The following is a 14,606-nucleotide window of genomic DNA, read 5'->3' as shown; positions in this document are numbered from 1 at the left end:
TGAGGATAGGGACTAGATTGTAACAGGTATGTAGGTGATTTCAAGGCAGCCTAGACCCCATCCAAAATCCCATTAGATGCCATCTACATCATTAGGTGCTTAAACACCTATAAAGTATGATCCTAAGGGGTTTCTTCAAGGTCATGATCAAAATTTGGAACTGGGTTGCAGAGCCTCAGGCGCTAGATTATGATTTTTTTTTTCTCTCTGCAGAATGTCTCTGCCTGTGCATCCACTTATTTTTCATTTATAAAAAATAATATATATTTTTTACATTCAATTTGGATTCAGCTTGGCCCTCATGTGGATACACTAGGAAGGGGAAGGGAACAAAAACATGCTATACTTCAGATGGGAGCCTCAGTTTTATTGACATAGCATATACATTCCCAGAACATTGGAAAGACACTTTAGGGTAAATGAGAATTTGGTTTTCAGAGCTGCCTTTCGAGACAGAGCAACTCCGATCAGCCTGCATCCAAGGCCAGACACCCAAATGTGAACAATCTGGTTATACATTTTAATGGGCTGATACTGCACCTTCTGTTCAGGCAAACAACGTCATGGCATAAGTGATAGCTTTGTGAAATAACTTTGTGGTCCTGAACTATATCTTGGTGAGCATCCTAGAATTGAGAGTTCAATCCTTTCCTATATTTTAACTTGCTCTCCATTTAAAACGCCTCATCTCTTGCAGATAAGGCCCATTAAATAACACCTAGTTGTTGCTTAACAAACATCTTTGAAGAAAACAAAAAGCATGCAGGACTTGGAAGAAATGTCTTTAAATTCCCGTTAATTCATATCCTTTTATGAGGATAATCCTGCATTTCATTCAGGAGTTCTGAATGGGAATTTAGGATGAAGAAATTGTTCAAAACAACAGTTAACTGTTAAGCAAGGAGGTCAAATGGATCAGGTGCCAAATGAATCATTTGGCCTTGGCTCAAATCTCACGTTGAGCCATAATAAACTGAAGCCTTGCCAGGATGCTTGGCTTCTGTTTCAAGGATTGCTTTTTGATAATGAAAGGTTTATTTATATTTGCTGGAAAAACTGATTGGAATCCTGTGTCCAAGCTACTTAAAAATGCAAGTGAGGCATTCAGTGCATAGAAAGAAATAGAAAAAATAGCAAAACAATAAAAAACAATAAAAAAGAATAATGATAGGAGGGGGAAATGATGCCATTTTGTATAGAAACTGTGGGGTACATTTGGAGTTATATAACCAGTCCTGGCTAGAATGGACTGCACGATCTTCCACTATAGTTTTGCATTGCTTCCCTTGGCCTGTAGGTCCAGTTACAAAGGGGTACATTGGCAAGAGATGGCCATCATTCCTTCATCACAAGCAGGTGGGAAGAGAGCAGAGGATGGGTTCTGACCTTCAAAATGTCGTATTCATATTCAGCAGTGATAGAGAAGCCATAACAATTACTGCTAGTGTGCATGTGCAACAGCGAGAGGGAATTGTGCCGTTCTGTGTGCCAACACAGTTACTTTCCTGGGGCAATCTTAAATGAGCACTATAACAGATCTACCCCATACCCTAACAGTTATTATGTATCTCTATTTATATTAAGGCATTATACTGTACGTAGTGCATCAAGAAGGCCAGCTCTGAGAATCCTTCCTTATGTAAACGATTGTTATTTGAATAGCACTATTGAAATCAGTATCATTAATTGCTAAATAAGAACTATGGGTGTTTAAAAGCTTTACAGGATGAAAGGTCACATTACCCAATTAAATTAATCTCTAAGTACTACAGTTCTACAGTCCTTTGAAATCTTGGTCTTACTCTGGGCTCTTCTATACTCTGAAGCTTTCTGTACGTAGTATTCTTGCCACATAAGTTACCTAACTGTAAGTGACAAGAAAATGAAACAAAAAAACCTCCTTGTTTTCACTCTGAACATTGCTATACATCATTAAAAAACAGATTTCTGAAAGGAGAGCGAAGCAGATGCATCCTGTAATGTTAGAGAGATTTTGTTTGTTTCCTTGTTTACTTGTTTTGCTAAATAGCAAAGCTGAATTTGTATACGTATATTGGGAAAGGTTTGTTCAACTTTAATTAGTACAATAGTTTTATCTAATGTTGGATCAATCTTTCTTACTTTAAGCATATGAATAAACCTATTTCTTTCAGGAAAATGACTTGCATAAGGTAGTCATTTGGCATTTGGAACTTGATTGTCATGATTTGGCGAGGTGGGGGAAATGGAGATATTGCTCTTTAGTAAATCACCATTGAGTAGATCACCATTAAATTGCTGTTTATATGCCATTGCCATTCCCATTATCTCAGTATTGGCCATAATCCACAGGGTGAAATTATAGAGTAGTAGTATTAATTAGATAAAGGTTAGTATCAGTAGTTTCAATACTATACATAAAGATTTATGATCAAAACCTGAAAAATCTTGGACAATTCTGACAATTTTCCATTTTGTCACACGTAAAAATGATACTTGGCTCTTTATTTAAATAAGTACTTCTCAACCAGGGCATGGCCAGATCCTTTGAAGGGTGCTGTGAGATAAGCAACATGTGAGGAGATAAGCACAGGCATGTACCTGTCTGGCCAGTCCCTCATCCCCACTGCCTGGCCCCTCTGCAAAGATGTAAGCACTGTATTCCAATTATTTTTTGGAATTGGGTGCCACAAAGTTCACAAAAGTTATGGGAGAGGTGCCTTGAGTCCAGTAAGCAGTGCTTTGGGTCCAAAGAGGTTGAGATCCACTGACCTAGATAAAAAAAAACAAACAACATATTGTCAAAACTAACAACTAACTTACAACTTCTATTTACTTTGCATTCTTTCATGTTGATCATTTTTTCTTCTAAATCTTTGTCAGTTTTACCTTCCTTTCATTTTAAGTCCTGTTTTTATCTATGTGCTTGTCATTATTTTCATTAGCCAAGATCCCAGTGAAGCAGTTTATATTTTTCTCCCTTACGAAGTTTTTTGTCCCTTGGCTTGTCATTTAGAAAGAGATTCATCTTGTGAGCCTATTTCTGTGTCTCCCCTAGGGCCCAGTTCTTTGCTACCTGTGAGTAGTGAGGCATGCAGAGTTAGTTCTGAGCCTGAACACAATCACACCTGAGATAAGTTGCATTGACGGCAATGTTTGAAATGCACAGAGGTTTATGCAATACTTAAGATTGACTTAAGAGCTGCTTGGGAGGCTCCAAACTGTGATCAGAGTTTTGGAGGTTGAGGTTTCTTTGTACCAGGATCCTTGAAAAATGGAGTGCCTATTTCTTATTCCAAGAACTTTTCCAGTGTGTCAGTAATAGTACCTGTGAATTGCTTAATATGAATTATTAAATGCATAAGAGTAGGATTGTTTCCTCACTAGCCACTGGTGGAAGGTACCTTCTCTGCCAAGTTCTTCACTCCTTTGCATGGAAAGGCAAGTCAGCAGCATTTCTGAAGCTGAGTCCTGCTTTTTGGGGATGAAGGGGATGTTCCTGCATTGTGGGATGGGCATCAAGGAACAGCAGGTCAGTTCCCAGCTCCTCTGGAGACTTTCTGAGGAAAAAGAAAAATGAATACTGTCTGTGAAATTGTTAGCTTTGCCCTGGTTAAGATTCCAGTGAAGGAAGGTGTGCGAGGGGACTGGTGGCCTGAGAAAGTGGTTGGCAGCTTTGCTCCACTCAAACCACACTACCAGAAGAGATGGATGCCAGGTCTGTGGAGTTTCTATACAAGTAATTTCTCCTTCCAGCCCAATGACAGAACAATTGAAAAGAGCTACATGCAAATGAATTCATGGAGTGATCCTCCTCTTATCTTCTTTTGCCATAAGTAGAAGCCTTAAAATGCTCTCAGCAAATCCTTTAAAGAAAACTGTTACTTTGCTACCACTACTGGATAGAATGCATTTTTCGCTAGACATTTTTAGACATCCAGCAGTTTTAACCTCTAATATGTAATGAAGTAGTAGGGTAATTAGATTCACATTTGTCCAAGCAAATCTTCATTACTTTACTAAGGGCATATACAGGTATTTGGGGAGGCTGGGGGGAGGTTAGATCACATTAAAATGGCCACCTGGTCTACATTAGTTGTCTAGCGTGTGGATCTTCTTACAATTAGTTCCCGAGTTAGGTTTATCTAATTGTCAACTGTACAGAAGTTTCAGGAAGGTTAGATTAGTCCAGTGGCGAAATGTAGGGTGTGCACGGGGGTGCATATGCACCCCCTGGCCGACCGCACTCCCCGCTTAGGTGATGGGGTGGGGGGTCAGGTGGGAGTGCTGGTGCCCACCCTGTGAGTGCCGGCCGGGGTGTGGGAGCACCAGATATAGGCCGCGGCCACTTCCAGAAGTGTCACGTCCACTTCTGGGAGCACTGCAGCCACTTTCAGGAGCAGCACAGCTGCTCACTGGTTGATAAGTTTTGCTGTGGGGCACACCCCACCCCAGTCAGTGGGCTTGAGTCACTGACTGGTTGCTGGGGGGGGGGCATGTGCCCCCCCCCAGCTAAGGTGGCACCAGTCGCCCATGGATTGGTCAATGAATGGCCAACCCAATCTAATTGAACTGTGTTGCAGGAGTGCACTGAGTTGAATTGTGTAGGGGCAGACCAATCTAAGTGAACTTCTATATATATTCTGAGCACAACCCCAGGGCTGGGAAAGCCCAGCTGCTAGCCCCAGACCTGGGACTGCAATTTTCCTAACTCCTCTAGCAACAGGCTATGTTTAGCCTTCTCCCTGCACATCCAGATGGGCAATCCCCCCTCCCCACCCCCACAGACCAGCCAACTACACCCAAGGCTGCCAAACCCTCTCCCCACCCTGATCCACAAGCCACTCCTGGTGCCAGTGTTACTGGCAGTTGCCAGTGCCAGAAGCCAATCAAAGTAAGTTAGGGTGGGACAGCTAGGATTGCGGGGAGAGGGGGAAGAGTGTGTGGTTCACCTGGGTAACCAGGTTGTTCATCTGGGAGTAGGGGAGAATCAAGCGACTAAAAATAGCTCCTAATTGGTGGCCAGAGACCGCCCTCTCTGGTCCTGCTACCCACTCATGGAGCCACCAGCCTCCCCAGTCCCACCAATCTGCCCCTGCCACACACAGCCACCAGCCACCCTGATCCACCCACCTCTCCCCCAACCCCAACTTACTTAAATTGGGTTCTCAGGACTAGTGAATCCCTGTAAAACCAACCCTGGGAGTGGTTTGGTGGATTGGGGGCATTTTGGCGGTATTTGAGGAGCTGTGTGGTCCAGGGGGTGTCAGAATTGGAGAGCCTATCAAATCCTGCCAAGCCCCCTGATTTCCTAACCCCTTCCACAGCATGTCCTTTCAAATAACAACTAACTGTGGTACAGAACTCTAGGAGCTGAATATGGAGAAAAACCAAAAGGGCATAACAGAAATTGCTCTAAAGCCCCTGTGGAATAAGATTTTCAAAACTGGGCCCCTAAAGTAAAGAACCTAAATCAATACATGTAGGCATCTAAGTAAGTGGCCTGATTTTTAAAATGGATATCCCTTTTATCCAACAGATCCACAGCCTCTATTCATTTAGTGTCATGCTTGATTTTTAAATAGCCTGAGCATAATATCTATTTATCCTCTGGATCACCAAGAAACTCTAATTGATTTCTATAAATCAATAAATAGTTCTCAGCCTTTTTGAAAATCAGGCCATTTATGGATTTAGGCCTAAATTTGATCTCTTATTTTTGAGTGATCATGCCCACATGATTTAAAGGCCATCATTTTTTATTAACTTCAACAGAGCAGGCCCTCATAGAAAATATCTGTCCATAGGTATTTTAACCATCTGGTAAAGGTATCTAGCAGGGTTATAATTTGCTATTAAGATCTATAGGATAGTCCATAAAAATATAAGATTATAATCCTTTCCATATTATGCAATCCTACAGGATTTAACCCTAAAGGAATGAATAAATTAATAAAACCTGTTTGTCAGGTGAGAGCTGCAGTCTCCACCAGAGCTGGAATTCACTCTCTTCCTTTTTACTTGAGCCCAGTGAGTCTGAACTCTTTGCATTCAGCTTGGCCATCCTGTTTTTAGATGTTCAGTGTTGTGTAGTTCATCTTCCCATTTCATCGCTTTTTTGTGATAGAGCAGTTCACATTCTTAATACTTGATCTGAAGACATGAGAAAAAAAACTGTGCAATCTTTCCTTCCCACCTTCTGCTGAGAGCTGCAGACACTTCTCTTTGCAAATGGTAAGCATAGATGTGTAAGTGATTTGGCTTAGCCCCCTTTCAGTTTAAATAGAATATGTTTGATGGAGTGTTGAGCTTATTGCATTATAGATCTTACATAAATTCTACAAATGGCCAGGAAAGGTGGGTTTTTATTTTCTCTCAAGTGAAAATTTGTTTTAGCTGTTGAAATGATCAGCTGCTCTCTACGAACTTGGGTTAGGAGGCAGTTTTTCCTCGACAGCTGTAAGCGCAAAGGGATACAACATGTGACCTCTTAAATGGTGGCTTTTATGTTGTATCACAGTTTTACAACTTCAGACTATCCTAGCCCTTGTATCTCTGTGGGATGTAAAAACACTGTATTTCTAGTACTACCATATTTTTGTTTCTCTAAAAATATATGTATGCAGAAGTCAAAATTCCCATCTTTTCAATCTTCCATGGATCAATATATCTGTGGACATGACACAACTAAAAAGTACTTCATTGTAGAGCAAAATTGAGTTTGATTTTTTCCTCGTCCCAAATCGTAAAGTATCATCTAGACTGGCTGTGGTATAACAGTTGTGTGGGGAGCATTTCACATAATATGGATTGTGTAAAAATGTGATTTCTATTCTGTACCTTATCAGGAAATCGTTCAATCTTGGCGTTTTTTTTTTTTCTTTTGGGACGTATTACGGTAAACTAAACTCGTCTATGTAAAAAGTAGTAATACATTATAGCAGGGAATTAATACAAGTCAGTAAAATGCCCATTTATAGCAACCCATAAATTGTTTTAATTAGAAATTAGTACAGCATACCCTGCTAAGGAAATTAGCTCTGTAGAATTGTTGTGTGCCTCTTCTTTTTTTCCACATCAAGTTTTCACAAAAAGAAAGAGAAAAACAAGAGAAAAGACTGAAAAAATACAGAAATCATGCCTGAAATTAGTAGAATCCTGTAACATAGTAATTTCACATATACAGGGCTCATTTGGTCAGAGCAGATATTCAAGTGGTAGTTACAGTTCGAAAAGTGAATGTAAAAATGGATATCCCTTTTATCCAACAGATCCACACTCTCTATTCATTTAGTGTCATGCTTGTTTAATACAGGAATGAAAAATGTTTCTCTTAGTACAGCAGGACTGAAAAAATGATGAAAAAGCAAGCTAGGTTTCGTTTAAGCAAGAGTGATCTCTTTTCTTCTGTGTTTGTCCAGAGTTTAGGATAATGGGGTCCTGGCTGGTGGTGAGGTCTCGCAGGCACTGCCATATTCTTACTGTGGTGCCATTATGCTCCAAATGCAAACACAGTTTCATCAAAGACGAAAGGAATCCTGCTAGCAGAAACCTAATTACAACGGATAATACATAAGCCAGAAAGAACCTGTCTTGAATGTCAGATCTCAGGTTTAAGTTTTAGGGCTGAGAGATAGTAAAATGAGCTTTTTAGTTGTCAGCTGAGCAAATTTGGGAAGTAATAAATCCTGAACCCTATGGTGCTATATTTATACTTTATTACTTTCTTCAAAGCAGAACTGCATTTAAACATCTCTCTCACAAAGGGGGGAGGTATAATTTAGTGGTGATACAAGGGCATTTATTTGCATGAATCCAGCTGACACTAATTAATTAACTATACAGTTAAATCTAATTTGCTCTTTTGAGCATTTACCCCTCATAGTCAAAATTTCTCATTGTCAGTCACTAATGGAAAATGGAAATGAAAGCCTAATGCTTTTTTTTTTATAGGTCTGTCTCTGACTTCCACCAATTCAAACATTATTTTTTAAAGACGGCATTCAGTTCCCTTGCAGACAAAAATATGTGTGTGTTTCTGGTCTAGTTCTTCATCTTTTTTATGATAGATGGAATGACAAAAATTTATGGCCTTGTCTTGATAAATGTTCTAGAATAAACAGAGTAACAGATGTCTTCAAGATACTGCAAGCACTGGTAGGACAGGAGGTATGTTAGATACAACTTTCTCTGGTGAACTGATGAAGTATTCATAGCCTTACTGTAAACCGTGTATTCATTTGCAGTAATATCACTTTGACTAAAAGGGGAAAAAATGAAGCCAAGAAAATGTGTCACTTTGTTTAAAAAATGCCCCAAACTTTCAAGATTTGGCTTCTATGCCATTTTATGAAATTGGGTATCCTCCAATTCCATTCAGAGACCCTGATAAGGATGGGCCACAGAGGTTTGATCTTGTATGTTAATGAGAACTCTGGCAACAGTCCAGCAAAGTACTTAAGCAAATAGTTAACTTTAAGCACCTGAGTAGTCCCGTCAAAGTCAATGGGGCTGTTCTGTGGTAAGTATGGGCTTAAGTGCTTTGCAGGATAAATAGATTGATTCCACTTTATGACAGAAATGATCCATCCTAATAGAAGGCAGTCGTCATTTGATAAAGAAATGGTTTTCTTTACAATTGCAGAACAAATCCATAAAAAGATTACACATGTGGATTATTTACCACCTCCATGTCAAGTGGAGGTGGCACATTTTCAGATGCCTGGAAACATTTTCAATATGCAATTGGGATTATGTTCATTCACACTGAGGCAGAACCACTAACAGCCGCCCTTTTATGCTGACAGTTCACTTATATTACCTAATATTCCCAGAGGACAGATTAAAATACTTTTACTCTTGAAAAATCAAGAGGATCAAAGGGATAATATAAAGTAGAGGCCCTACCTTAAACCTTCTTTTTCTTATGAGATGCACAGCTTGACATCTTGCATTAGTATTCACTTGTTATTAAGTACCCTAAGCTTTTATAATGGAATTGTACAAAGAAAAATGCCGAATTGAAGTGTTCTCCTGAAAGGTACCGTCTCATCGGACAGGGACATCTGTCATGCACTTACAAACATGCTCACATAGACAGGTTGTTCACATCTACATGATCCAGTATTTAAGTCATAAACAAATAGAGCACATGTGGGAGTTGAGTAAGTATTATGGCTGTGTGAAGCTTCGGTCCCTGATCCAATTCTGTGGAGATTTGACCTGATTCAGTGGCTGAATCTTTGAATCTGAATCAAATCAGAGGACCTTTTAATCTCTCCAAATCAAATCGGAACCCTCTGAATCAATTCGGGGAGAGATTCAGTGATTTAGACATAGACACAGCTATGGTATGGTTTTTTCTACATACCTTGAACTTATGAACACTGTGATGCTGAGGTGGATGGAGTGTCCCACAGGAGTGTGGGGGGGGGCCCTCCATGTGCTCGGCAGCAGACCCGGAAGTGGACCAGAAACATTTCTGGTCCACTTCTGGGTCCATCGGGGAGTGCACAGGGGGGTCCCCCCATGCCTCCCTGGCTCAGCAACTGGTGCCTGCTGGATCGGGGGGGGGGGGCACCCAGGGTCCCCGCGCGCACTCCCAGAAGACCCAGAAGTGGACTGGAAGTATTTCTGGTGCACTTCCGGGTGTGCCACTGAGTACATGGAGGGCCCCCCCCCCCACACTCCTGTGGGACACTCCATCCACCTCAGCATCACAGTGTTTATAAGCTGCACTGGTACCTCAAGGTATGTAGAAAAAACATTTAAAGCTGCGTCTATGTCCAAATTGCTGATTCTCTGAATCAGCATTGAATCTTCAGATTCGGATTCGGCCAAATCGAATCAGGAACAGTGATCCGAATCAGCAAATCAAATCACTGTCCCTGATTCAGGCCAAATCCAAATTGAATAGGGCCTGCTTCACACACCCCTAGGAAGTATCATTACCCAAGTACAACCATCAGTTGTTTGTATGTGGCTTTTATATGGCTTTCTGTTGCCATTTTTGGGGAAAGGGAGAGGAAACAGCTCATCAAATTGCATGATATATGCCTCTGGCAAACATCCCTAAAGAAATATTTATTAGTAAATTAAAAAAAAATGTTTATTGCTTATTAAAAAAGATCCAAGTTTTGTTTGTCCGAAGTATCTGAAAAGTCCGAAGTAAAACATTTAAATGTCTGAAGTACCTGAAAAGTTTTATTGAATCTAATATTGTAGATTGTTCTATTTAAGGTTTGAATATAACAGTGCCCCAGTGCATACAGTGCTTATAGATTTATAGATTGCAAGACTGGAAGGGACCTTGGAAGATTATTGGGTCCAGCCCCCTTACACTATGCAGAAAAGATAACGTGGGGTGAGGTGACCCCAGCAAGGTAACTGTGTAGTCTCCTCTTGAAGATTTCCAGGGTAGGTGATTGCATCATCTCTGGAGGGAGCTTATTCCACTGTTTGGACACCGTTGCTGTGAAGAAGTTTTTCCTAATGTTGAGCCTGAAACGGTCTTCAAGGAGTTTTTGACCATTACTCCTACTTTTCCCCAAGAGTGCCCTGGTGAACAGTTGCTCACCGAGCCTTTGATGTATGCCCCTGATGTAGCAGTAAACTGCTACCAAGTCCCCTCTCAGCCTTCTCTTGTTGAGGCTGAAGAATCCCAAGTCCCTCAGCCTTTTCTTGTATGGCTTGCCATGCAAGTCTCTGACCATATGGGTGGCCCTTCTCTGGACTCTCTCAAGCTTTACCCCATCCTTGTCTGGGTGTGCGGCACCCAGAACCAGATGCAGTACTCCAGCTGGGGTCTCACCAGTGCTGAGTACAGTGGAAGAATCACTTCCTTGGTTTTGCTGGAGATGCACTGACTGATGCATGCCAGGGTTTTATTAGCCCTACTGGCTGTGGCGTCACACTGCTGGCTCATATTCATACTATGGTCTATTATTATACCCAGGTCCCTTTCATTCATAATGTTGGTCAGATTGGCATTGCCAAGCCTTGTAGGTGTGTTGGGGATTGTTTGTCCCCAGGTGGAGCACTTTATATTTCTCAGTGTTGAACTTCATCTGATTGCGATCAGCCCAACTTGCCAGTCTGTCTAGGTCTGCTTATATCTGCAGCCTATCTTCAAGTGTGACCTTGCTATCTTTCCTTTTTTCGTTCATGCAGATGTTATGTTTTTCTTTGTTTCAGAATAGTTCATGTTAAGAATACAGCTAACGTTTCCTCTTGTCTGCTCATTAGAAATAATTGAGGAAGTCATGAGGTTTTGTTTTGGGCTTTATTTATTTAGTTCTAGTTAATTTAATAGATTTCATAGATTTCATAGACATTTGGGCTGAAAGGGACCCCGGAGGATCATAAAGCCCAGCCCCCTACCCCAGGGGCAGGAAGTCAGCAGGGATCATAGGATCCCAGCAAGATAAATATCCAAATGTGTCTTGAAGGCATTCAAAGTGGGTGCTTGAACCATCTCCGGCAGCAGTCTATTCCAAACCTTGGGGGCTTGGACAGTAAAGAAGTTCTTCCTTATATCCAGCCTGAATCGGTCACGGCGGAGTTTGTGACTGTTCGATCTTGTCATCCCTTGGGGTGCTCTGGTGAACAGACGTTCTCCCAGATCCTGATGAGCACCCCTGATAAACTTATAGGTGGCCACCAGATCAACCCTGAGGCTGCGCTTTTCCAGGCTGAAGAGTCCCATAGCTCTCAGCCTCTCATCATAAGGTCTGTTTTCCTGACCTCTGATAATGCACGTGGCTCTCCTCTGCACTCTCTTAAGCTTCTCCACATCCTTTTTGAATTGTGGAGCCCAAAACTGGATGCAGTACTCCAGCTGTGGTCTCACCAAGGCCGAGTACAATGGGAGAATGACATCTTGGGATTTGCTTGAGAAGCATCTATGGATGCAAGCCAGTGTTTTGCTCGCTTTACTAGCCAGAGCATCACATTGCACGCTCATGTTCATCTTGTGGTCAGTCATGACCCCCAAGTCCCTTTCATCTGTAGTGCTGACCAGCGTAGCACTGCCGAATCTATAAGTATGCTGCAGGTTTTTCCTCCCAAGGTGGAGAACCTTGCATTTTTCGGTGTTGAACACCATCAGGTTTTCATCCGCCCATTTCCTGAACCTGTCAAGATCTGCCTGGATCACCCTCCTGTCCTCAGGTGTGGATGCTTTACCCCAGAGTTTGGTGTCATCGGCGAACTTGGCCAGCCCGCTGCTGACACCAATGTCTATATCATTGATGAAGATGTTAAAAAGTATAGGCCAAGGACAGAGCCTTGGGGGACCCCACTGGTCACAGGGCACCATGACAATTGACTTCCATCAACCACCACCCTCTGAGTCCTACCGCGGAGCTAATTCCCCAGCCAGCAGATCGTGATGAGGTTGAGGCCGCAGTTAGCCAGTTTTGCCAAGACGTGATCGTGGGATACCAGATTGAAGGCTTTTTTAAAGTTAAGATATATGACATCAATCTCTTCCCCCTTGTCCAGGTGCTAGGTCACCCGGTCATAAAAGGAAATGAGATTGACCAAGCAAGACCTACCCGCAACAAACTTGTGCTGGGTATCCCTCAGGATATTGCCATCAGCTAGTCTGTTAAGGATGGCCTCTTTGATTTCATAGATTTCCCCGGGATAGAGGTCAGGCTGATGAGCCTGTAGTTTGCCAGATCTACTTTCCTCCCTTTCTTGAAGATTGGCACCACATTGGCCTTCTTCCAGTCTTTGGGCACTTCACCAGAGCACCAGGAATTCTCAAAGATCCGTGCCAGAGGTCAGGCTATGATGCTAGCCAGCTCCTTGAGTACCCTGGGGTGTAAACCATCAGGGTCAGCTAACTTGAATGTATCCAGCCTGTCAATGTGGTCCTTCACAAGGTCAGCTTTGATGGAGGGTAAGGAATCTCCCTCATCCAGGCATCCCTGTCCCACTTTGGGCAGGGACATCCCATAGGACTGGTGAAAAACTGATGGATACAAAGTACCCATTTAGCAAGTTTGTTTTTTCATGGGCATCGGTTGTCAGTTGTCCCATCTGGTTTAGCAGGGGTCCATTGTTGCCCTTGCTTTTCCTCTGGCTTCCCACATATCTAAAAAAGGACTTTTTATTGTCCATGATATTTGTAGCTAGCTGGAGTGCAATCGCAGCCTTGGCTTAAAAGACCCGTAATGCTATGGGTCTTGTATCATTTTATATTTTTTGCTTACCTTGACTTTTAAGGTCCAGTATTTCTGGGTATAGTTCAGCTCCACCTTGGTTAGGTGTAGAAGTTATATTTAGATCAAAATTTAGTAATAAATGCTGATCTGTACAGATGTTTGGGGAGGTTAAATCAGGCAAAAAAAAAAAAAAAAAGCCCAATCTAAATTAGTTTACCTGAGGAGCTGAACTAACTTAGATCAGGAATGGGTTAGACTGATCTAGTGAATGTCTGAACATCTCACCGTAACCCTGGTGCTTTGTGCTTCCTCCACTCCCCTGCAACACCCTGATTTAGCTATTCTTAGTCCCCCCCAACTCCCACCATGAATGGACGAACAATCCTCCCCCAATCTTGCCAGTGCCCCCAGAGGACCCATTAGCCCACCTCCTCTGATCCCACCTGCCCTTCCCCCACCCCAAATTACTTACACCAGGTTCCCAGCACAACTCCCAGCACTAGTGAACGTCCCAGCACTAGTGAACTTCTGCACACACCACTCCTAATCTACAATCCCACTGCTTAAAGTAAGCTGCTTGATGAAGCTACATGATCATAGATCGGGTGTCACGGATGTCTGCATGTACCCTAGGTTGCTGCAGGAAGTGCTTCAAGAATTAAAACAACTCTCTGTATGAAGAATGGACTAGAACAGTTCAACCTCTCTGAAATGGAAAGATATAGCCACTGACTTTAAGAGTTTTAAGAAAAAGTAAATCCCTTTATAGAGCCAAATAATTGAAATAGTAGTGTTTTCCACCTATGATACAACATAGTGTTTGGCTGGGCCCCAAACCAAGACAGGGCACATCTAAGCAGGGATTTCATTGGCTCTTGTTTTGTTAAGTTGTGTTTGTCTGCAAGACATGACATGAGAGGTTGCGAGAGAGCATCAGAGAAGTTCCAGACACATCCTGAATGACTACAGCTCCGAGGAAAATTAAGATAACAGCGCTTTGGGCTGAAGGTCAGTGTAAGAGGCTTGGAGCTGTGATCAAAGAAATGGTCTCTTTCTGTTTGCTTCCTGCTGTGTTCAGGGAAATGAGACTTTGCACCTTTTTTGTAAAGAAAAAAAAAAGACTGTTAAAGATACCACTATCAATTTCTCTTCCTAATAGAAAAAAAAACAACCTAGAAACAGCCTCACTGGCTAACTGTTTGTGGTAAAAAAAAAGAGGAGTCACAAAGGTCCCAGGAGCAGGATCTGATTTCCATGAAGTTGAAATGAGAAGAATAGAGCTGGTATTATCATTGAACCAAAAGGTAGGAATGATAACGATACTCAGATAAAAGAGTTAAAACAAGGTTCAAATCAGTAGTTGGAGACTACAAAAACAATCAAAGCAGTGTCTAGAAAATAAAATACTAAGTGTTGACCTATAGTCATGTATTGAATCTTGTTCAAGCAGCAGAATAG

General features: G+C 42.0%; 1 protein-coding gene across 2 annotated transcripts in view; it reads left to right on the top strand.

Annotated features, from left to right (window-relative positions):
• The window catches only part of DCC (DCC netrin 1 receptor), a 1,021,998-nt gene that overhangs the window by 976,750 nt on the left and 30,642 nt on the right, over positions 1–14,606 (top strand). The gene's annotated exons all lie outside the window — the stretch shown is intronic.

The sequence above is a fragment of the Alligator mississippiensis genome, chromosome 3 (genome assembly GCF_030867095.1).
Source record: "Alligator mississippiensis isolate rAllMis1 chromosome 3, rAllMis1, whole genome shotgun sequence".
NCBI classification, from domain to species: Eukaryota; Metazoa; Chordata; order Crocodylia; family Alligatoridae; genus Alligator; species Alligator mississippiensis.
This window is presented reverse-complemented; position numbering and strand designations above follow the sequence as displayed.